The sequence below is a fragment of the Bombina bombina genome, chromosome 8 (assembly GCF_027579735.1).
Source record: "Bombina bombina isolate aBomBom1 chromosome 8, aBomBom1.pri, whole genome shotgun sequence".
In the NCBI taxonomy this organism is placed as follows: Eukaryota; Metazoa; Chordata; class Amphibia; order Anura; family Bombinatoridae; genus Bombina; species Bombina bombina.
Window position 1 is genome coordinate 14,156,141 of NC_069506.1, and position 24,856 is coordinate 14,180,996.

The 24,856-nt window shown below is 37.0% G+C and overlaps 1 pseudogene; it reads right to left on the reverse strand.

The window, feature by feature from the left end:
• Positions 1–19,500: 19,500 nt before the first annotated feature.
• Positions 19,501–19,642, reverse strand: LOC128639344 (uncharacterized; annotated as a pseudogene).
• Between the last annotated feature and the right edge of the window lie 5,214 nt (positions 19,643–24,856).

A 24,856-nucleotide genomic window follows, 5' to 3' on the forward strand; every position in this document is an offset into this window, starting at 1 on the left:
CAAATATAAATTTCTGAAGCCATATTTTTGTATTATTGTTTAAATACACGAGGAATCAATTTTAGTTTTTATATTGAATCACATTTTTTAATGATAAAAGAAAATACATTATGCATTCATATTTTTTTACTAAAATATCCTACCTTTTTAGTAAATTTTTTGTTTTTTGATTTTATTTGGTTGCATGTGCTATGTGTGTAGTTGTATTAGTGTATGGTGTCTGTGTGTGTGTTTGTATAGTGCATGGTGTCTGTGTGTGTGGATGTGTGCTTTTTTATTGTGTATGGTGTTTGTGTGTGTGCATGTGTGTGTTTGTATTGTGTATGGTATTTGTTTGTGTGTCTGTATTGTGTATGGTGTTTGTGTGTGTGCGTGCATGTGTGTGTTTGTATGGTGTCTGTGTGTGTTTTATAGTATATGGTGTCTGTGTGTGTGCATGTGTTTGTTTGTATTGTGTATGGTTTTTGTGTGTGTGCATGTGTGTTTTGTATTGTGTATGGTGTTTGTGTGTGTGCATTTGTGTGTTTGTATAGTGTATTGTGTATGTGTGTGTATTTGTATAGTTTATGGTGTTGTGTGTGTTTGTATAGTATATGGTGTCTGTGTGTGTGCATGTGTGTTTTTGTATAGTATATGGTGTTTGTGTGTGTGCATGTGTGTGTTTGTATAGTATATGGTGTTTGTGTGTGTGCATGCATAGTATATGGTGTTTGTGTGTGTGCATGTGTGTGTTTGTATAGTGTATGGTGTCTCTGTGTGCATGTGTATGTTTGTATAGTGAATTGTGTTTGTGTGTGTGCATGTGTGTGTTTGTATAGTGTATGGTGTTTGTATAGTGTATGTGTGTGTATTTGTATAGTGTATGCTGTCTGTGTGTGTTTGTATATGGTATGGTGTTTGTGTGTATGTGTGTGTTTGTATAGTGTATGGTGTTTGTGTGTTTGCATGTGTGTGTTTATATAATGTGTGGTGTCTGTGTTTGTATAGTATATGATGTTTGTGTGTGTGCATGTATAGTATATGGTGTTTGTGTGTGTGCATGTGTGTGTTTGTATAGTGTATGGTGTTTGTGTGTGTGTGTGTGTTTGTCTAGTGTAGGGTGCATGTGTGTGTATTTGTATAGTGTATGCTGTCTGTGTGTGTTTGTATATGGTATGGTGTTTGTGTGTATGTGTGTGTATGTGTGTGTTTGTATAGTGTATGGTGTTTGTGTGTGCATGTGTATGTTTGTATAGTGAATGGTGTTTGTGTGTGTGCATATGTGTGTTTGTATAGTGTATGGTGTTTGTGTGTGTGTGTGTGTTTGTCTAGTGTAGGGTGCATGTGTGTGTATTTGTATAGTGTATGCTGTCTGTGTGTGTTTGTATATGGTATGGTGTTTGTGTGTATGTGTGTGTATGTGTGTGTTTGTATAGTGTATGGTGTTTGTGTGTTTGCATGTGTGTGTTTAAATAATGTGTTGTGTCTGTGTGTGGACATGTGTGTTTGTATAGTGTATGGTGTCTCTGTGTGTGTATTTGTATAGTGTATGGTGTCTGTGTGTGCATGTGAGTATTTGTATAGTGTATGGTGTTTGTGTGTGTGTGTGTGCATGTGTGTGTTTCTATTGTGTATGGTGTCTGTGTGTGTTTGTATAGTGTATGCTGTTTGTGTGAACATGTGTTTGTTTGTATAGTGTATGTTGTTTGTGTGTTTGCATGTGTGTGTTTGTATAATGTATGGTGTCTGTATGTGGGCATGTGTGTTTCTATAGTGTATGGTGTTTGTATAGTGTATGGTGTCTCTGTGTGTGTGTATTTGTATAGTGTATGGTGTTTGCGTGTGTGCATGTGTGTATTTGTATAGTGTATTGTTTTTGTGTGTGTGTGCATGTGTGTGTTTCTATTGTGTATGGTGTTTGTGTGTGTTTGTATAGTGTCTCTGCGTGTGTGTATTTGTATAGTGTGTGCTGTCTGTGTGTGTATTTGTATAGTGTATGGTGTTTGTGTGTGATTTTGTGTATGTTTGTATAGTGTATGGTGTTTGTGTTTGTATAGTGTATGGTGTCTGTGTATTTGTTTAGTGTATGGTGTCTGTGTGTGTATTTGTATAGTGTACATTGTCTTTGTATGTGTTTGTATAATGTATGGTGTCTGTGTGTGTGTTTGTATAGTGTATGGTGTCTGTGTGTGTTTTTGTATAGTGTATGGTATCTGTGTGTGTGTGTGTATAGTGAATGGTGTCTGTGTCTGTGCATATTTGTATAGTGTATGGTGTCTGTGTTTATATAGTGTATGGTGTCTGTGTATGCATGTGTGTATTTGTATAGTGTATGGTGTCTGTGTGTGTGTTTGTATAGTGTATGTGTCTGTGTGTGTGTGTATTTGTATATTGTATAGTGTTTGTGTGTGTACATGTGTGTATTTGTATAGTGTATGGTGTTTGTGTGTGTGCAAGTGTGTGTTTATATAGTGTATGATGTGTGTGTGTGTGTTTGTATAGTATATGGTGTTTGTGTGTGCACATACAGTATACAGTATGTGTTTGTATAGTGTATGGTGTTTGTGCATGTGTGTTTGCATAGTGTATGTTGTCTGTGTGTGTGTATTTGTATACTGTATGGTGTGTGTGTGTGTTTGTATAGAGTATGGTGTCTGTGTGTGTGCATGTGCGTATGGTGTGTGTGTGTATTTGTATAGTTTATGGTGTGTGTGTGTGTGTGTGTGTTTTTGTATAGAGTATGGTGTCTGTGTGTGCATGTGTGTGTTTGTATAGTGTATGGTGTTTGTGTGCATGTGTGTCTTTGTATAGTTTATGGTGTTTGTGTGTGTGCATGTGTGTATTTGTATAGAGTATGGTGTCTGTGTGTATTTGTATAGTTTATGGTGTCTGTGTGAGTGTTTGTTTAGTGTATGGTGTTTGTGTGTGTGCATCTGTGTGTTTGTATAGTGTATGGTGTCTGTTGGTGCATTAGGGATGGGTGACACATGTGTTTAAATTCAAATGATAAAACAAATATTATTGTAGAAATTTGATTCATATAATCGAATGTTGATAAGAACGAATATTCTTATATAAATTATTTTATTGAATGTTATTTACAGTTTTCTAATGTCACATTCAAATTCGAACAAACGAACAAATGTATCAAAATTTGTTTTAAATTTTGAATTTTTAGAAACATTCGCCCATGTGTTTGGTGTTTTTGTGTGTGTGTTTGTATAGAGTATGGTGTTTGTGGAGTGTATAGGGGGGTAGTTATCAAGCCGTCAACCTCAAATACGCTGGAATTCCGCAGCGTATTTGTGGTGAGGCTGATTCGCCTTAGTTATCAAAGGCTCGAGACCGGCAAAAGTAGAATTTTGTGACGTAAGCTTCGATCCGCCGGACTCAGTCCGACACAGATCGATTCTTACGTCACTCCAGATGTAGGGGTATGTGGGTGGTGGGTTTTAATGTTGGGGGGGGTTGTATTTTTCTTTTACAGGCAAAAGAGCTGAACTTTGGGGCATGCCCCCACAAAAGGCCCTTTTAAGGGCTGGTAAGGTAAAAGAGCTTTGAACTTTATTTAATTTAGAATAGGGTAGGGCATTTTTTATTTTGGGGGGGTTTGTTATTTTATTAGGGGGCTTAGATTAGGTGTAAGTAGCTTAAAATTGTTGTAATATTTGTAAAATGTTTGTAACTTATTTTTTTATTTTTTGTAACAGCTTTTTTTTGTACTTTAGTTAGTTTATGTAATTGTATTTAATTGTAGTTATTTGTAGGTAGTTTATTTAATTAATTTAATGATAGTGTAGTATTAGGTTTAATTGTAACTTAGGTTAGGATTTATTTTACAGGTAATTTTGTATTTCTTTTAGCTAGGTAGTTATTAAATAGTTAATAACTATTTAATAACTATTCTAACTAGCTAAAATAAATACAAAGTTACCTGTAAAATAAAAATAAATCCTAAGATAGCTACAATATAATTATAATTTATATTGTAGCTATATTAGGGTTTATTTTACAGGTAAGTATTTAGTTTTAAATAGGAATAATTTATTAAAGTATAGTGTAGTGTTAGGTGTAATTGTAACTTAGGTTAGGATTTATTTTACAGGTAAATTTCAGTTTATTTTAGCTAGGTAAGCTATTAAATAGTTAATAACTATTTAATAGCTATTGTACCTAGTTAAAATAAATTGAAAGTTGCCTGTAAAATAAATATAAATCCTAAGATAGCTAGAATATAATTATTATTTATATTGTAGCTATATTAGGGTTTATTTTACAGGTAAGTATTTAGTTTTAAATAGGATTAATTTAGTTAATAATATAAATATTATTTAGATTTATTTAATTAATATTTAAGTTAGGGGGGTGTTAGGGTTAGTGTTAGACTTAGGTTTAGGGGTTAATAATTTTATTACAGTGGCGGCGGTGTAGGGGGGGCAGGATAGGGGTTAATAAATTTATTATAGGTGGCGACGGTGTAGGGGGGGCAGGATAGGGGTTAATAAATTTAATATAGGTGGCGACGGTGTAGGGGGGGCAGATTAGGGGTTAATAAATTTATTATAGGTGGCGACGGTGTAGGGGGGGCAGATTAGGGGTTAATAAATTTATTATAGGTGGCGACTGTGTAGGGGGGGCAGGATAGGGGTTAATAAATTTAATATAGGTTGCGGCGGGTTCAGGGAGCGGCGGTTTAGGGGTTAAACTATTTATTTATTTGCGGCGAGGTGCGGGATCAGCAGGATAGGGGTTAATAACTTTATTATAGAGGGCGACGGTATAGGGGGGGCAGGATAGGGGTTACTAGGTATAATGTAGGTGGCAGCGGTGTCCGGGAGCGGCGGTTTAGGGGTTAATACATTTATAAGACTTGCGGCGGGGTCTAGGAGCGGTGGTTTAGGGGTTAATACATTTATAAGACTTGCGGCAGGGTCTAGGAGCGGCGGTTTAGGGGTTAGTAACTTTATTTAGTTGTGGGGGGCTCCGGGGGCGCCGGTATAGGGGTTAGAGCAGTGCTTAGTGACAGGCTAGCAAGAAAGCTGTCAAACAGCCGAAGAGCAGCGAGATCGGATGAGTGATAACTCTCACAGTCCGCTGCTCATCTCCCCGCGGCTTTTTGACAGCTTTTTTTGATAACTTAGGCGTATTTTTTCAGGTTTTAAATTTTCATTTTTAATACTTAACTTTGTAGTACTTCCAAAAAAATACAGACAATTTAAATGTAATATAATTTCCAGGCATAAAGGTTTTCTACAAACTACCAAAAATGTAAAAAAAAAAATCAAAGTTAGAAGCAACTTTGAGCAGCCTGGCCAACCTCACTCTACTGTATATGATTCTATAAGCATTTGACATCAAGGAAAGGAGACATTCAGACACCTGTAGTATGTGCAATTAAAAAGTCCAGGGCTTATTAGAGATACATACAACAGTACATCAGTCATAGGCATGCTCCAGGCCAAAACAGTCAGCTGATCCGATGTGATTCCTGTGCCTCAAGCAAGCTTCCTCGGAGATCTAGTCTGGTACCATAAGGAGGCATTCAAGAGAGATGGAATTAGGTGTGACCAATCATCATCACTCAGTACATTAATTAATCAGGCCACATCTGGTTAGGCATCGTAGATATATATACACACTAATAATATTTAAAACTTAATAACAAATATTCTATTCAAAACAAAACACAAGTTTACAAAAAAATATTGAATAAGTATAGAATGAAAATGCTATCATGGGAGAGAAAAAAAGGATTTGGCCTATTTCAGCCTACTCAATCATCATGAGTTCCCAGATCCAAGATCATCTGCTGACTTCAACTGGAATGGTGAGTTTTTCACCCAACCTTCAGATGTAATCTATTTGTTTTTCCCTGACCCAACAATGGGCCAGATTGCAAGTGGCACACTATTTAACACTTTTGCTCTAGCATTAGCACAGACAGAAGTAAAGAATAGATATTACAAGTTGAAAGTAAAGTTTTTGCTCTAGCAAAACTCGATGCACGCTAACTTCAGGACTTCAGATATTATCGATTGTGCACTAACCCGACTGGAGATATTAATATTTCACATTCCAATGTTCTTCACATACTGGAAAATGTTGTTTTCATTTTAAATAAATATTTCTGTATGTGTATTGGAATTAGTGAGACATTCCTTGGTTGAGTTGGGGGTTAATTGAAAAACCCCAATCATGGCCCCAGAACTGACCAGTTTACTTTCAAATTGTAATATGTGTGCAAATTAATGCACCTATCTTATTTTAATATTATGCACTAACATTATTGTGCCACTTGTAATATTGCCCATTGTCTTTTACCTTTTGTTTACCATAAACCTCTAAGTCTTTAGTAAATATAGACAGCTTTTGTCTGTTCCTTGTTTCCTTGCCAACTAGTCTGTCATTCAATATTTACAACATAAGTTCCCAGTAGATATTCTCATGGTTAGAGTAACAGACTATTATATGTGCACACCCAACATGTAGACTCATTTTACCTGTCAAATAAATAGAAAAACTCTACTTAAGCCATCTGATGACAATTTATTCCATACATTATATAACTTGCCAAAGACTTTTGTGCATAGAAACAATCTAGCAAATATATAGTTTTCCAATTTATAATTTTCTGTGTATTTTGTGTCAGATTGTACTAATTTTAAGGGGTTAAATTGTTTTGTTTTTTCTATGAATAAAATATTATTTACTGGGAAACCACAAGAGGGGAATTATATAGTTCAGAAAATATATATGGAAATACATGGTTAGTCTCATTCAGTAAAAGAATGGCACTTGAATCTATTGGAATCAATCAATAATTATTTAATTTTATGGTCTAAAAAGCATAAATGTCACTTTTATGCCTACGGCAGGTTTAAATGGAAACATTGGTGGCTGAATAATGAATATCAGCACATTATATAGGTTAGAGTTTCCTTCTTCACTAAAGAAGTAACAAATGAGTATTTTCAAGCAGAATTAGGTATAAAAAAAGGATCAATGCCTAAAATTCAAACATGGGAGAAATATCACTGCATTAAACTGGAGAACAAAATAAGTGCATATAAAACGTTCAGCTTCACAAGTGTAAGACAACAGGAACCATAAACATCATCATATTTTTAGGAGCTAGCATGATTATATATATATATTAACTAAAGGTAGGTCACCAGCGCTAAAACTTCAACAAATCTTGACCAATATGCAGTAAAATTTACTGGTCATAAATTTAATATTACTCTGTATCCACCCCATCTATTTGTATGGGTAAGAGAAACAAATATCCTAATTGGCGGATGGTGTTAATATGTCTAATCGTGCTGCGTGTGATTGATACAGTGAACCCTTAACACTGTTAAAAATTGTAATAGGAAAGAGGAAATCAATACGTGTAAATCTGCGCACAGATAAAATCTTTACATATAGTGTATATCACCATATATCCAATTGTAAGAGTATATACCACTAGTATCTAACTTTAAAAATATATATAAATAGTCCAGTGTTGGATTAGGATGAGAAATAAATGGTGATCTTCTTACCAGATATTACCCCAATCATATGAGTAATGTATGCACTGAAAAGAAAATAGGGACACTTCTCCTGTATTCTCCCTGTGCTGCTCCCTTGGCCTGTGATTCTGTGGATTTTAATCCTAGGTCTGTTCTTAAACCAGGCTGCTGTTTAAGGGGTACTCCAACTCTTTGGTAGAAACGTCCAGCTTTTATTCCTTGTGGCTTTGTATCTTTGTATCCTCCAAGAGTAGGGTTGAGGTAGAAGGTCTCAATGAAATATCATAAAAGGAAAAGAAGAGATCACGTAGCATAACTCTGTATTAAAACGTATTTATTACTGTATTAAATAAAAAGATTTACACTTACATTTATAACCCTCAATCCTTAATGAGGTAAGCATTCAAGCATAAAAACATAGGTGGTTAAGTCCTGTGGAGCCTTTACTGGCCGTTTAAACTGCCTCCAATCTACGGGGTGTGTGTTCAACAGGAATCTTTACAAACCTTCTTTGTATGTTGGTTGTGTAAAAAACAATATAAAGGGTACAGTATTATAGTCCCATATAGTATAGTATAGCCTAATAGGTGTTTATAAACCCATGGTTGGAAATACCATAAAAATCAATCTTTTGTGTAAAATGCAGAAAAATAAAAATACAAACGTTACAAAAAACCCAAAAGTAAATTTTGGTAAAGTGCCACTATTATTTGCCGGTATCGTCAAGATAAGTTCTGTACACCCACTCAAGTTATCCTTAAGCGTTTCAAAGTGTGATCCACTTCTTAGTCAGAGGAAAAATGTGTGTACAGTATACCCGGCATTGGATTTAAAGGATGGCCGAGTGGGTGTATTTTTTCAGTAAGCTTTGGCGTAAGTACGTCATATGGATATATGCTGATATACACTATATGTAAAGATTTTATCTGTGCACGGATTTACACGTATTGATTTCCTCTTTCCTATTACAATATATATATATATATATATATATATATATATATATATATATTCAAAATATATATAAATTAAAGGGGCCTTTATAGTGAAGAAATGCATGCTGTCAATCTCTGCGTTTGATTCCCGCAAAGAGGGTTAAACACATAGAAAGTGCTACTCAGAAGATGAAGAGAACTGCCAATCAGCAGCGTTAGATGCACAGCTGTATTGTTTGACTTGCACTGCTTATTGGGTCAGCATCACTTTCTGCTCTGGACCAACAGTTAGTTCTCTGAGGTTCTTAAGTGGTGCATTACATATGTGTTTAACCCTTTTACAAAAGTTAAGCACATAGATTAGCAAGGTAAATAGTGATAAAATTAAAGGCTCAAACAATGAGATCATGTACTTTTTTCACTATAATGGCAATTTAACACTAAAAAAAGCAAAACAATGTTTAGATGCAGTTTAAATAACTTTTTAAATGTACCTCTATTAAATTTGATTTGTTCCCATGTTATTTTTACAAAATAACACCTAGATTACGAGTTTTGCGTTCGTGCTTTAACGCTGAAAAAAATGGTAATTTCAGCGTTAAAACAGCAACAGCTGTACCGCAAGCCTTTTCGCCTGTAACGCAACGTCAGTCGCACACTCAAAAAATGACGTTATTCCATGGGGTTCCCATAGCGCTGCCATTACAAGTTTTGCAGTGAGGCTAAAAAACTTGCGTTCCAGCCTATACCGACACGATCCGTTAAGCAAACTAAGAGCAGGAGTTATGAGTTTTACGCAACAAAACTGTTAAATAAAACTCATAACTAAACTGTTACAAAGTACACTTACACCCATAAACTACCTATTAACCCCTAAACCAAGGCCCTCCCGCATCACAAATACTTTATTAAAGTTATTAACCCCTAATCTGCCGCTCCCGACATCGCCGCCACTAATAAAATGTATTAACCCCTATTCCACCACTCCCCGACATCGTCGCCACTATACTAAAGTTATTAACCCCTATTCCCCTACACCCCGACATTGTCCAAACAATAATAAATAAACCCCTATTCTGCCGCTCCCCGACATCGTCGCCAATATACTAAAGTTATTAACCCCTATTCCCCCATACCCCGACATTGTCCACACAATAATAAATAAATAAACCCCTATTCTGCCGCTCCCCGACATTGCCGCCACAAAATAAAGTTATTAACCCCTAAACCTTTGGCCTCCCACATCACTACCACTAAATAAACCTATTAACCCCTGAACAGCCAGCCCCCCACATCGCCAAAAACTAAATTAAACTATAAACCCCTAAACCTAACAACCCCCTTACTTTAAATAAAAATTACAAGATCCCTATCTTAAAATAAATAAAAACTTACCTGTGAAATAAAAAAAGTTTAAACTATAAATTAAACTAACATTACTATTAGACTAAAATAAAAATAACTATTAAATAAATTTAATTACTCATTAAAAAATAACACTACTAAAAAAATTAAAAATACTAAATTACAAAATAAAATACTAAATTATAAAAAAATACTAAATTACAAAAAATAACAAACAAAATTATCCAAAGTAAAAACATTTACACCTAATCTAATAGCCCTATCAAAATAAAAAAGACCCCCCTAAAAAGGGCCACTTAAAGGACCTTTTGTAGGGCATTGTCCTAAAGAAATCAGCTCTTTTCCCTGTAAAAAAAATACAAAAAAAATACAAAGACTCCCCCAACAGTAAAACCTACCAACCAACCAACCCCCCAAAATTAAAAACCCAACACTAAAAAAAACCTAATCTACCCATAGCCCTGAAAAGGGCATTTGTATGGGCATTGCCCTTAAAAGGGCATTCAGCTCTTTTTCTTGCCCTTAAAAATGGCATTCAGCTCTTTTAAGACAAGCCCAAACCCTAATCTAAAAGAAAAAAAACACTCAAAAAAACCTCACAGCTGCTGAAGTCCGGCTTGAACGATCTTCATCCCAGTGGCTCTATTTTCATCCAGGCGGCTCCATCTTCATCCAGGCGGCTCCATCTTCATCCATCGAGTGACCGGTATCTTCTTCATCCCTGCGGAGGCGGAGCAGTCGATGCGCAGAGGTCCAGGTGAAAGTCCAAGTTGGAGGTCCAGGTGGAGGTCCATTAATCTGATGTGGGGGTTCTCTTGAGCCAATAGGAATGAGAGCTGCTTAAATCCTATTGGCTGATTTGAACAGCCAATAGGATTTTAGCAGCCCTAATTCCTATTGGCTGGTTTAAATTTTTCATCCAATAGGAATGCAATGGTACCCTCTGTATAAAAGGGGTACTTTGCATTTGAATTCTCAGTGTGCATGAAGAGGACCTCCACATCGGATCGATGGACCTCCACCTGGACCTCCGCCTTGGACCTTCGCCTGGACCTCTGCCTCCGCGCATCGACCGCTCCGCCTCCGCAGGGATGAAGAAGATGCCAGTCCCTCAATGGATGAAGATGGAGCCGCCTGGATGAAGATGGAGCCTTTTTTTTTTTTAGATTAGGGTCTGGGCTTGTCTTAAAAGAGCTGAATGCCCTTTTAAGGACAAGAAAAAGAGATGAATGCCCATGCAAATGCCCTTTTCAGGGCAATGGGTAGATTAGGTTTTTTATTTTTTTTTATTTTTTGTGGGTTTGGGGGGGGGGGGGTGGGGGTTTGTAATGTTAGAGGGGGTTTGTTTTTATTTTTTTTAAAAAGAGCTGATTTCTTTTGGGCAATGCCCTACAAAAGGCCCTTTTAAGGGCTATTGGTATTTTATTATAGATTAGGGTTCTTTTTTTTTTTTTTTTTTTTTTAAACAGGGTATTAGATTAGGTATAATGTTTATTATTTTAAATAATTATTTTGTGCAATGGTTTTTTTTTTCTTTTTGGGATGTTTTTTTTTTTTAGAATAGCCATTTTTTATTTTTAATGGGCAGAAAAATAGCTGAATGCCCATACAAATGCCCTTTTCAGGGCAATGGGTAGATTAGGTTTAACTTTATTTTTTATTTTGTGGGTTTGGGGGGTGGGGGTTTGTATACTGTTAAGGGTTGTTTGCTTTTCTTTTGTAGCAAAAGAGCTGATTTCTTTCGGGCAATGCCCTTCAAAAGGTCCTTTTAAGGGCCCTTGGTAGTTTATTATAGATTAGGGTTTTTTATTTTGGGGTGATATTTTTTTTTTTTAAAACAGGGTATTAGAATAGGAATAATTTTTATTGTTTTGGATAATTTAGTTTATTTTTTGTAATGGTAGTTTTTTATTTTTTGTAATTTTAGTGTTTTTTATTTTTTGTAATGTTAGTTGTTTTTTTTGTAATGTTAGGTTTTAGTGTTAGGCAGCTTAGGTTTTACTTTTATTTCACAAGTAAGTTTGTATTTATTTATTTATTTTTTGTCAAATAATTTTTTTGAGGTTCTCATATAAGCATACAAACAATTATCATCAGCAAGTTATAAAACATAACACAACAACAATTTACAGTATGCGTCCAAAATAAACATACACAGAGATGAACCTCACGTTTTCATAATTTTCTTAGAAATATTACCCTTAATGAGTATTTAAGACCTCTTGGGCCTAAATATCTATATAGAAGTTGCATAGGAAGATGTAATAGCAAAGTAAACAACCAATGTAAACTGAACATAAACAACCTGTTAAATTAAGGATAAAAAAAATCATTGCAAGAATATTACAATTTCTAAATAACCTATAAGGTTGTTAACATAATGAGTATAGGTAATATTGTACTAAAGCCAAGAGTAATACAGTAGACAAACTGCAGTATGAGGCTTACAATATATAGAAAGTAAAAAAGTGTTAGATTAGAGGGAATCTAAGCCACCTAATTCTGGGCATTTAGGGTAAAAGTTACTATTTCTATGGTTGCGGTATAGAAAAGATAAACCTCATAGGTAGTCCACCACCACTAGGAGGCTCATTATATGGAGGGGGGGAGGTGGTTATTTAAATGTGGTAGTTAGAGAGGATCGCTTACTCAAAAATAAAACACGCTACAGCATTACCCTCATAAGCGTATAGGTTACTAGAAGGAAACCACAAGGGGGTTGGTTACATACTAGACTATTGCCCTGTCTGGCATGGTGGACCCTTAAATTCTAAAACCATTTGTTTAGACATGATTTATGTAGCTCAGGTAAAGTATTATATGTAGGTAAACCATAGATGAGAGTAGCAATGTGGGTCCAGCCCACGCTAGTGACATGATAAATGTTTCATAGCAACGCTACGCGTTATCTTACAACAATGGCCATGTCATTAGGTTATTAGGTTTGCACATTATGTCACACATTAAAGAAAAAGAATAACAATACGAACTAGCTTTAGGAACCAACAGAAAACAAATGCAGGGTAATTAGAAGCGCCAAGCGCCACCCAGTTACATTCCTTCCAGACCTCTTAAATTATCAACTGTGGAGTGTAGCGACTAAGAATCATCAGGTTGATACTATAACGCTTGTTGATACCTTCTTGGACTCAGTGTCAATATGCAATGTGGCAGGTGTAAATGAGAACCTACCTGAGCAAGATGCTAGCCAGGTGACACAGTCAGCTTAGGGAATTTCCTATAAAGTAATATAGTTTAATGAGAATTAAATTGTCTCAGAACTAAAATGTAAGCATGTCAATAGTACTTATCTACACTCTTGCATATTTTATATAGTTAAAACTCACCACTCAAGCACGGGCCCTATACCCAAGTAGCAGGTCAGACAGATATATAGGTAGACAAGTATTTTTTTGTGGTAATCTACTTTTTGTTTATAGACAAAGTCCCTGATAAGCCTGTACTAATAAAGGGTCATCCTTAGCTGTAGTGAAGCTTTTGAGATTTGAGATCTAATAGGTCTAGATAAATAAGCTCCTAATCACAGGAAGACCTATGTTATTATTTAAAGTGGTAGTGATTGATAACATAAAGCTCTAAGCTTACTTTTATTCTGCATACAAATATAACTCGCCCCTATTTAAGGAGCTCAATATCTAATGAAGGTAACGAAAAATGCTAACCTTATCCTTAAATAATATTCTACGTAGCGGTGTCCATATTTGACCAAGTAGATGTACTGTGTTACTAAGAAAAAGTAACCAAAAGGGGAGATTAAGACTAAAACAGCCCCACTTGAGTTTCATTTTTAGCAAGGTAGCTGTTTCACCCAAGTGTGTGCAACTAAGGTATTTAGCACGGCAATCAACATGAGTAAAACGCTGCATAAGATAGAGGTACTAAAAAACAAAACTATATATAGCTTATTATAAAATTCTCTATATCAGGAGTTTTTATAGAATTGCAAAAAAAAAAAAGACATTATGAAGGCTGTTGCAATTTTAAAATACACAGTTGTCACAGATAACATTAAGATAATTTTTCAATAAAATATTATACAATAATCCGTACTTGTGTTGTTTCTCTGATACTCATAGCTCTAACATCCCTTGGCTGTTGAGTAGTAGTTATAAGCTGATAAGGCAGATGCTAGTTATATCTTAAGGTTGTCCAATAATTGCAGGATGAGAGTCTTATTGTTAATCACAATTTAATGAAAAGCCTGCAGTTTTCATAGGCGCTGTTCACAATAAAGTCTTACGACATAGTACTCTGCACCATATTATTTTTTTTTGGATAGTTATATCTGAGATCTAATATATCACTCAGCCCTATGGGCACTCATGAACCTGGGAAAATGGTAAGTAGCATATCAATATTCTATATTATATTTTCTCTTGCTGCACAACCATAAATGGAAATTAGACATGTGCGATTCGGTTCGGTTAGATTCGGAAATTCGGCAAATTCGGCAAATTCGGCAATTCGGATCGAACCGAATTTCTGAATTAAAACGTTGCAGAATTTTCAGAATCAAACCGAATCGAAACGATTCGTAAATTCGGATGGCCATTGGGATTACACTAGTATTATACAGTATGTTAGGTTAACACCTAATATACAGTATAATACTAGTCTAATCCCACCTAACACTTACCGAATTTCCGAATCTCCGAACCGAATCAAACTGAATCCAGCCGAATTTCTTCGAATCCGAATGAATCCGAAACGGATCCGAAACGAATCGATTCGAAATTATCCGAATTCGAATCGATCCGAACCGAACTTCGAAAAATTCCGAATCGATCCGAACCTAACCGAATTTTTTCGCCATGCACATGTCTAATGGAAATATTAGAACACATAATTGTTATGTAAGCTTACTGTGCGAGGAAGAGATCCATATGATGTGAACAATAATCAGAATGTGGTTGCAGTAAAGCTGCCACATGGAATAGCACTTACTAAGCTATATAATCTAAATTTATAATCTGTACCACTCAATTTAGTGCCTCAAGATAACATAAAGGAGTGGGACCACAAAGAGCATGTAAAAAAAAGCAGATATAATTACAGTAAACTTAAAATGAAATGCACCTTATTACAAGAGAAAAGTGGCATTTAGTATGTTTACTGAATGTCCATATATTGAGTCAATCTGTATAATAGTCTAAAATAGGAGACGTGGTAAACCCAAAAGGATTAGTGTTAAACTCGGTGGGTGATAGGAGCAAAATCTTCATGATATAGCGTTGGTTAGCCACACATGTATTAACCTACCCCTGTTTTCACAAATTCCACAGTGAGTATATAGAGCAAACCTTCCTCTTTGAGCGTAGATTTGTTACCATCCTCTGCATCATGATGTGTGATGTATTGCAGGCGTGATGGACACCATATCCATTGCACTGGAGGGGTACGTGATCTCTGGTGTCTCTTTTTCTTTGCAGCCTGCTTGGTTTTTGAATGGTACAGTCGCTTCATGTGCTTGTTATGGGCCGCTGGCTTAACGGGCCCCCTTGTTATTGGTGCTCCACTGGGCTTACTATGTGTATCGAAGTGCCCGTTGTTGAATGGCAGACTTCCTCCAAGGAGTCGTAATTTATTGCGTGTGCTCCCTCCGGATAGCTGCATTTCTGGATAATAGGCTCTAAGCATCTCTCTAACCTAGAGAAATGGTCAATCAGGAGCTTCTCTATAGTCCTCCATAAATCCTTCGGGATGCCCTCCATAGTCATTGCGTAGACTTCAGCTCTGTGAGAAGCCCATCAATGAATTGCAAACTGCTTCAGTACTTATAGTATTGATGCGCAATGAGATCAAGCAAGATGGCGCTTCCTTTCCCCTCGACCGTATCTTTTAAAGCCTCAGCGTTCACATTGCAACCTACTTGCGGTCGATTTGTCAGTTCTAGCCTGAAGCTCTATGAACTAAGTCATTGGCCGGTATATTGTAGAGCAGTGTTCATGCGGATATTATGAATTGAGTACCCCTTTGTCTATTTGTTTGCACGGAGCAAAGTGACTATGCAGCCTTCTCCATTGTCGGTCAAACTCCGCCCCCCAGTTTGTATTTATTTTGCCTAGGTAGTTAGTAAATAGTTAATGTATTATTTACTAACTAGTCTAGCAAGTTAAAATAAATACAAACTTACCTGTGAAATAAAAAATAAAACCTAAACTAGCTACAATATTACTATTAGTTATATTGTAGCTAGCTTAGGTTTTATTTTTATTTCACAAGTAAGTTTGTTTTTAGTTTTTATTAGTTAATAATTAATTTAGTTAATTTTAATTAGTTAATAATTGTAACTTTAATTTAGGTCTATTTTAATTATGTTGAAGTTAGGGGGTGTTAGGGTTACGATTAGGTTTAGGGTTAGGTTTAGGGGTTAATATAGATTAATTTAGGTTGTTGCGATGTGTGGGGGCTGGCGGTTTAGGGGTTAATAGGTTTATTTAGTGGTAGTGATGTCGGGGAGTGGCGGAATAGGGGTTAATATCTTTATTATAGTGTGGGTGATGTTGGTGTGTGGGGAAATAGGGGTTAATAACTTTATTATAGTGGTGGTGATATCGGGAGTGGCAGATTAGGGGTTAATAGTTATTTCAGTGGCGGCGATATCGGGAGCGGCAGATTAGAGGTTAATAACATTATGTAGGTGTCGTTGATGTCGGGGGCAGCGGATTAGGGGTGTTTAGACTTGGAGTTTGTTAGGGTTTTAGGTTTAAACATAACTTTTTTTCCCCATAGACATCATTGAGGCTGCGTTACGGAGCTTTTCATTACGTGATCGCAGGTGTTAGATTTTTTTCTAGCACTCTCTCCTCATTGATGTCTATGCGGTAAGCGTGCATGAGCACGTCAAAGCAGCGCTTTTATTTTGTGCGATATGGAGTTCAACGCAACCATATTGCATGCACAAGCCGGCTTTTCAAAAGCTCGTAATGGCAGCTCTATGGAGGGTGAAATAACGCAACTTTTGTTGCATTCGTTTCGCACCCTCTATAGCGCAAAACTTGTAATCTAGGTGTAAATAAATGAATTGTGAAAATGTATTGCAACATTTCTAAATGATGTATAATTAAACATTATCTGGGGAATGAAATTTTGAGTTATGTTTCTGTAAGTCACTCATTTAGGGTTAGATAACAAGTGGTGCTAATGTTAACGGACATGGGATATTAATATATCGCCCACGAGTTAACTTGCACGCGTACTGCATATTGAAAGTAAATGTGACTAAATTTGTGGGGCAAGATTACATATACTGTGTCGCCTGCAAAAGTATCACATATACAGCCACGCATATAAATGCGGCACATATATTTCACCCGTCGGCCACAATTTTTACTCCAATAAGTTAACATAGAACCGCATCTCAAATCAGTATCACATATTCAGCGCAAAGACTTACTCAGCGAAAATGGATACATTTTACTCCATTTTCACCTCATCACTCATAGGCAGGCTTAGCAAACCTTGCGGTGAGTATGTGAGCACCGTAACTCCCGCAACTGCCTGAAAATATTAATTAACACCTAACGCATGCGCAATATCTATCTACCTCCTGAAAATAACTAACACCTGTCAACCGCAAACCCCCACCACAATAACTAATAAAGTACATGAACCCCTAATCCGCCATTAACCCACATCGCAATAAACCTAATAAAGTATACAAACCACTAATCTGCCATTAACCCACATCGCAACAAACCTCATAAAACTATTAACCCCAAATCCGCCAAATCCACACAACACAATAATCCTAATAAATCTATTAACCCCTATTCCACCAACCCCCCACAACGTAAATAACTAATTCAATTACTAAGACCCTTAACCTAACACCCCCAAAATTAACCACAATTGCCTAAAATAAAAAATACTAAATTACAATTAAAATAAAAAGTTAACATTACTTAAAAATAAAAAATCCTACATTTAAATTAATCTAAGATTACAAAAAATAAACCAAATTATCAAAAATAAAAAAGCCCCTCCAAAATAAAACACCCCCCCAATCTAATGCTAAACTACCAATAGCCTTTAAAATGGCCTTTTGTAGAGCATTGCCCTAAGTTAAACAGCTCTTTTCCTTAAAAAAAATACTAAGTCCCCCTCTAACAGTAAACCCCCCACCCACCAAACCCCCAAAATAAGAAAACCTAACACTAGAAAATCCTAAACTACCCATTGCCCCTAAAGGGGCATTTGTATGGGCATTGCCCTTAAAAGGGCATTCAGCTCTTTTACTGCCCTTAAAATGGCATTCAGCTCTTTTAAGAGTGCCCAGAAATCCCTAATCTAAAAAAAAACAAACCCCCCAAAAATTAAAAAAAAAGCCTAAGCCTAACCCCCCAAATAGGTACTCACCGTTCCGGAAGTCCGGCGGAGAAGGTCCTGTTCCAGGCGGTGAAGTCTTCTTCCAAGCGGCCGACATCTTCTTCCAAGCGGGAATCTCTTCCTTCTTCATCCAGGACCAAGCTGGCGTGGAGCGGAGATGAGCAGGACCGGTGGCTGCGGAGCCATGGAGCATGGAGGATCCTCTTCGTACAATCCCTTCCGTACACTGAATAGTGAATTCAAGGTACGCATTTAAATATGGTGTCCCTTGCATTCCTATTGGCTGATTTGATTCTTCATCTCTGCTCCGCGCCGGCTTGGTCCTGGATAAAGAAGGAAAAGATCCCCACTTGGAAGAAGATGTCGGCCGCTTGGAAGAAGAGTTCACTGCCTGGAACAGGACCTTCTCCCCCGGACTTCAGGAAAAGTGAGTACCTAGTTGGGGGGTTAGACTTAGGCTTTTTTTTAATTTTTTGTGGGTTTGTTTATTATAGATTAGGGTTTTTTATTTTGGGGTGATTTTTTTTAAAAACAGGGTATTAGAATAGGAATAATTTTTATTGTTTTGGATAATTTAGTTTGTTATTTTTTGTAATGGTAATTTTTTATTTTTTGTAATGTTAGTTGTTTTTTTTTGTAATGTTAGGTTTTAGTGTTAGGCAGCTTAGGTTTTATTTTATTTTCACAAGTAAATTTGTATTTATTTTAACTAGGTAGTTAGTAAATAGTTAATTTACTATTTACTAACTAGTCTACCAAGTTAAAATAAATACAAACTTACCTGTGAAATAAAAAATAAAACCTAAGCTAGCTACAATATAACTATTAGTTATATTGTAGCTAGCTTAGGTTTTATTTTTATTTCACAGGTAAGTTTGCTTTTAGTTTTAAATAGGTATTAGTTAGTTAATAATTGTGACTTTAATTTAGGTCTATTTTAATTATGTTGAAGTTAGGGGGTGTTAGGGTTACGATTAGGTTTAGGGTTAGGTTTAGGGATTAATATAGATTAATTTAGGTTGTTTCAATGCGGGGGGCTGGCGGTTTAGGGGTTAATATCTTTATTTAGTGGTAGTGATCTTGGGGAGCGGCGGAATAGGGGTTAATATCTTTATTATAGTGTGGGCAATGTTGGTGTGCGGAGGAATAGGGGTTAATAACTTTATTATAGTGGTGGCGATATCGGGAGCGGCAGATAGGGGGTTAATAGTTATTTCAGTGGCGGCGATATTGGGAGCGATAGATTAGAGGTTAATAACATTATGTAGGTGTCGGTGATGTCGGAGGCAGCGGATTAGGGGTGTTTAGACTTGGAGTTTGTTAGGGTTTTAGGTTTTTTTTTTATCTTTTTCAATTTGAGACCCTCCGACAGGCGTGGCCCCGGGAGGAACCCGGGGCCGTGGGGTGCGTTCAAAGTGTCGACGATCAATGTGTCCTGCAATTCACACTTAGCTGCGTTCTTCATCGACGCGTGAGCCGAGTGATCCACCGCCGAGAGTAAGCAAAAAGGTGAGTCACTGCGAACCCCACCCACACATCCCACCCCGACTCCCCTACCGCACCGGAAACAGTGCAGCCAGAGAGCCCCCGGGCTCAAAGCAATTCCTCCGACCCACCCAGACCCGCAAATGGCACACACAATGAGCCATTTTCTCCATATTTTGTATTTAGTGGAGGATTTTAAACTTACTTTTTGCCTCCCCATAATTTTAATAGTTGTTATATATATATATAAAAAAATATATATATATATATATATATATATATATATATATATATAAAAGCAGACTTTTATTTTAGTACTGGCAGACTTTCTGCCAGTACTTAAAATGGGGGTGACAATTATGCGGTGGAGGAGGGAAGAGAGCTGTTTGAGAGGGGTCAGGGAGGGATCAGGGGGAGGGATGTTTCAGGTGGGAGGCTGATCTCGACACTAAAGCTAAAATTAACCCTACAAGCTACCTGGGCATAATAGAAGTGTGGTGCGCAGCGGCATTTAGCGGCCTTATAATTACCAAAAAGCAATGCCAAAGTCATATATGTCTGCCATTTCTGAACAAAGGGGATCCCAGAGAAGAATTTACAACCATTTGTGCCATGATTGCACAAGCTGTTTGTAACTATTTTCAGTGAGAAACCTAAAATTGTGAATAAGTGAATTTTTATTTTATTTGTTCGCATTTGGCGGTGAAATGGTGGCATGAAATATACCAAAATGGGCCTAGATCAATACCTTGGGTTGTCTACTAAAAAAAAATATATAGTTTTGATAGGTAAATATAAAAAAGGCTCTAAATAGATTTAAATATGTTTAAATATAGTGATGACAAAAATGCTAAAAATGCTCTGGTCTTTTGGGAAAGTTTTTGTCTGAAGTGCCTGGTCCTTAAGGGGTTAACATAACTTGCAGCAGAAACTTAATCCAGTCACAGCCGGTTATTAACAGCCACATTCAGTCACAGACAGCTATATGCTGATACAATGCTGCACCTTGCTATTGTGATGTAATAATAACCAAAGTTATATAAAGAGTTGCCAACACAATTCAAAGGGATAAGATGGATTTCATCTGATGGCTGAGATGAGCTGGTGGTGGTTGCTGGCAGGGTCAACCACCCTATGGATTATCAGGAGAACATCTCATGGTAAGGCTCTGTAACATATATGCACACCAGACTCATAACCCTGCAATTTCTCTTTCAGCCCCATACCCACATTAGACCCCTTACCCTGCAACTGTTCTGTCACATCTATACCTGCACAGACATGAACAGGGAAGATATTGTCAGTCTATTTAGTGAAATATTTACAGTTATTAATTAATATCCTGGAGTCTCAGTAACAGGCTGCTGTGCTTGGCACTTTATATTAAAAAGACATAAAACAAGTTGGGATAGAGACAAAATATATTAATATGTACTTTAATTAAATAATTAACCCTTTTTTTTTTTAGTTTCTGAATTGTAAAGCTCTAACTCCCCCCACACATTTCCTTCTATGGCTGTATCTATATCTATTGTTGTTTTGGTAGGGATTATCTGCTGGAGCATGTGGAGTTGGCTTCTCCAGGCAGTTTAGCTGTGTAATTCATTTTGCTTATTTTTGAAAATGTATTTTAAAATACTTGCCAGCATTTTTTTTTTTTTTAAATATAAATCTTTATTGTGAATCATATAATATACATTAAAATGCATTAAAATCATATTGTGTACACAGCTTATTGATAAGTACATCAGACACTTTTACAGTTATAGATTAGTATTTCAAGTCTAGTAATCAAAACATTTAAATATCGTTAGATATGTTATCTTATTAATTTATAATATTCCTTTGTATAATATATTCTGGATTTCTACTCTTAATGATTTAATGTATGGCTCCCATTTCTTAATAAAAGTTTCCTTCCACGGGGGGCGTGTCCTAGCCATTAGCCGGATCAGTCGCATATTTTACAGCTCCAGCAGACTCATGAATAATTCTCAATTTATTCTAGGGGATTTTTAAACTTTGTCCCTGAAACTTTACTTTTCCCCAACTCCTATTACCGGCTGCATTGAGTCATGAGAAAACCGGTGATATATCTTCCTTTCTACCAGACCAACTATGGAGCAGAGGCCTAACCAGCATATCCACCATCTTTCCTCTCCTTATAGTACTACAGGCCATCGTGCTGATCTATTCTATTGGGCAAATTAACCCTGCACAAATCTTATCATGCAAGTCCCAGAAACCACCCTGCTCGCATGGCTCTCAGAACTGAGCGTTTTACTAGACAAGAATTTTGCCCAGCTCTCTAGAGACATTGTGGAATGTTTCGGTGCACATGGGAATCCTTATGGTTCATCGGACGGAGATACGCAAGATCCTACCTTTCCCTTAATAAGCGCGGCGACCAGAAGCTTAGAAAAACCACAAGTTGATATACTACAGATGCCCAGTGGCAAAGATTTGCGGGAGACCTCCACCCAGTTTGTGTATGAGGACGCTGCTGCTATTACTCACAGAGTGGAACAGGGTCACCGCGTTGTAGGAGATCTCCAGAGAATGCAGAGGTATAGCAAAGAATCTCAACGCCAGCCGTCTCTGTTCAAGCCGCAACAATTTGCTCACACTACGCTAGTGCCCAAACAATATTGAGCGCAACCACAGTTGGTCTCTCAGCTAACACTAGCAATCCTGAATCGCTGGGACAAAAGGGAACTCTATCCTCCATACTATAATCCAGCCGAGCACGGAACATCTCAGGAAACATCATACCTCCTAAACCTACGCAAGAGCCTGAGAGCTGGTGTGGGCTAAAGCTATTGCATCATGCTCGATAAGAATTTCAATGATACATCTCAAAAGGGAATATACTGCTTTTTTTGTGTATGCACAAGGACGCCCATTTGATGACCTGGAAGGAACTAGTTTTGCTATTACCATATGACTGTATCCATGGGGCTTCACAACACCAGAAGCATAGAATTACTAATCCATCCTTGTTCTACTGTTTTTTAGAAACAGATTTAGGGAGGCACTTACACTCCACACTGTTAATTTGTTTTCCTCTCTGTTAGTTTTCTATAGTGGATATATATGTGTGACTGATCATATATGACTATATTGCCCTGAATCCCCTAATTTCCCTGCAACTTGTTTATTATAGTGATTATGCATGCGCTAGTTGAAGGCCATAAATGTCAATTTAACTAACTAAGCTAGAAATGCCATACCAATTGCTATCTTGGCTGATACTCTGTCCTACCCAATATAGAGTAGCCCAGTGCCTGGACCCAAGGACTAGGGGTTAATAGATTTGTATAGTACCAATAGTTAAAAATCTTGTCTAGGAGTCTGTCTTTGAGTTTTAATTAGACACCACAATGTAGATAAGTCCCACGGTCAGCACAGTTCTGTTTAGGTTAGGTATATTGTGTGTATAAATTTCTTGCACGGATACAGAGCATATGCAGCGACTGATTCCTATATATTAATTTAAAATGTTCCTTATCTTGAGCCTCCTATACCAAGCTAAAATGCTTTTATTACCTGCACATTTATGATGTTCTTACAGGGTTTATGATATGTGAGATCCTTACTATACTACTATAACTCATACTGCTCTGTCCTTATTTATACTCTAGACTGCCTATATAAAGCCATGCTCACCTGCAACCTCCCTTACCTCACAATAGAAGTATACCTCCCGTTTATATCCACTACCCATGCTTGCCTTTAGATGACATATCCCCTACATTACTATAGGCTAACATTCATCCAGTCTTATACCACTCTCTACAGCTAGCTGTTATCCACTCACATAGGAAGTGGTTCTGTTTCACTTTACCCCAACAGTCATATAGTCTATGCCGCATACTCATTACTAATATATCAGGTAACCCCATCAGCCACTCTCCTATACCCATAGGGACCCATTCTCATCAGAATTGGTTGGCAATCCCACCTGCAAGGAATACTCTACTGTTATAGCCATGAATCCTATGTCCCACATTTATTTATGTCTGGCGGGGCAAGCTCTTTGGCAACCAGGACACTTATGTCCCATTATGGAAACTTGGCCCCTTACATATTAACACCCATAAGCTTTAACATTCTTCTTCATTTTAATACATGCACCTCAGGCAATGATCTAGAGTCCTACACACAGTAGACTTATACACTTAGTACACTAAAGAGTTGTTTCTGTGTCTCAGACGCCTTTTTGCCCATCCTATTGGGTTTATAGGGAACCTAATAATAATACTTCATATTGCAATAATAACACTGTGTCTCGCAACACCAGGACACGCCCCCTCTCTCTCTCCCCCTTTTTTTTTAAACAGAGCGGCTCTTGCCCGCTGAACACCCCCCCCCAAAAAAAAAACGTGTTACTAACCCCCATCTTACCCCAATTGATTCTGATTAGATAAATAACTTTAGAACCTCCATAGTAACTTGGGGACAATTTTTACTCTTTTCAAGTCAAAGGTTATAAAATGAGGTCTCTTTAGTATGTGCTCCAGATAGACATTTTTACCAAATGCAAGGCTTTTTCCTTTTACCCTAGAGGGGTAGTTATCAAGCCGTCAACCTCAAATATGCTGGAATTCCGCAGTGTATTTGTGGCGAGGCTGATTCGCCTTAGTTATCAAAAGCTACAGACCGGCAAAAATAAATATTGATTCCTAAGTGCAGCTTCTGCTATATAATAAACCAACAGGTTAGCTAATTTAAACAATTTATCAAGCTAAGCTACAGAAAGGTCTCTTCTATAGCGGAGACCTGATTAATGTTTAACTGCCATTGTTAGTAAATAGCATAATTAAGGTGCTATTCGATTGTTTCACTGAGTCAGCTTTCTAAAATTGGGGTTCCCTAACCTTGTGGTAGTGCCCCTGACGCGCGTTTCACATAACGCTTAAAGGGAGCATATTAGAGGTGTTGACACTGTGTGGAAAAGCACACTGATAGTCATATTTATAGCAAAATTTCACATTTTTTTTATCAGCTAAACTCGTTGAGAACAGGGGAATAGTCATTATGCTAAGGAGTAGAGGAATGACTCTACCTAAAGATATGTGAGCTGTGCGCAATGTATGTGTTCCGCTGATGTTTTGAACAGAGTTTAGGTCTTATTAATACCTAAAATAAGCTTCCTTATAGAAGTGCCATACTGCCACGGCCGCTAGCAGCACAGCTTGGTGAATAAATGGTATTGATGTTTCTTTTCAC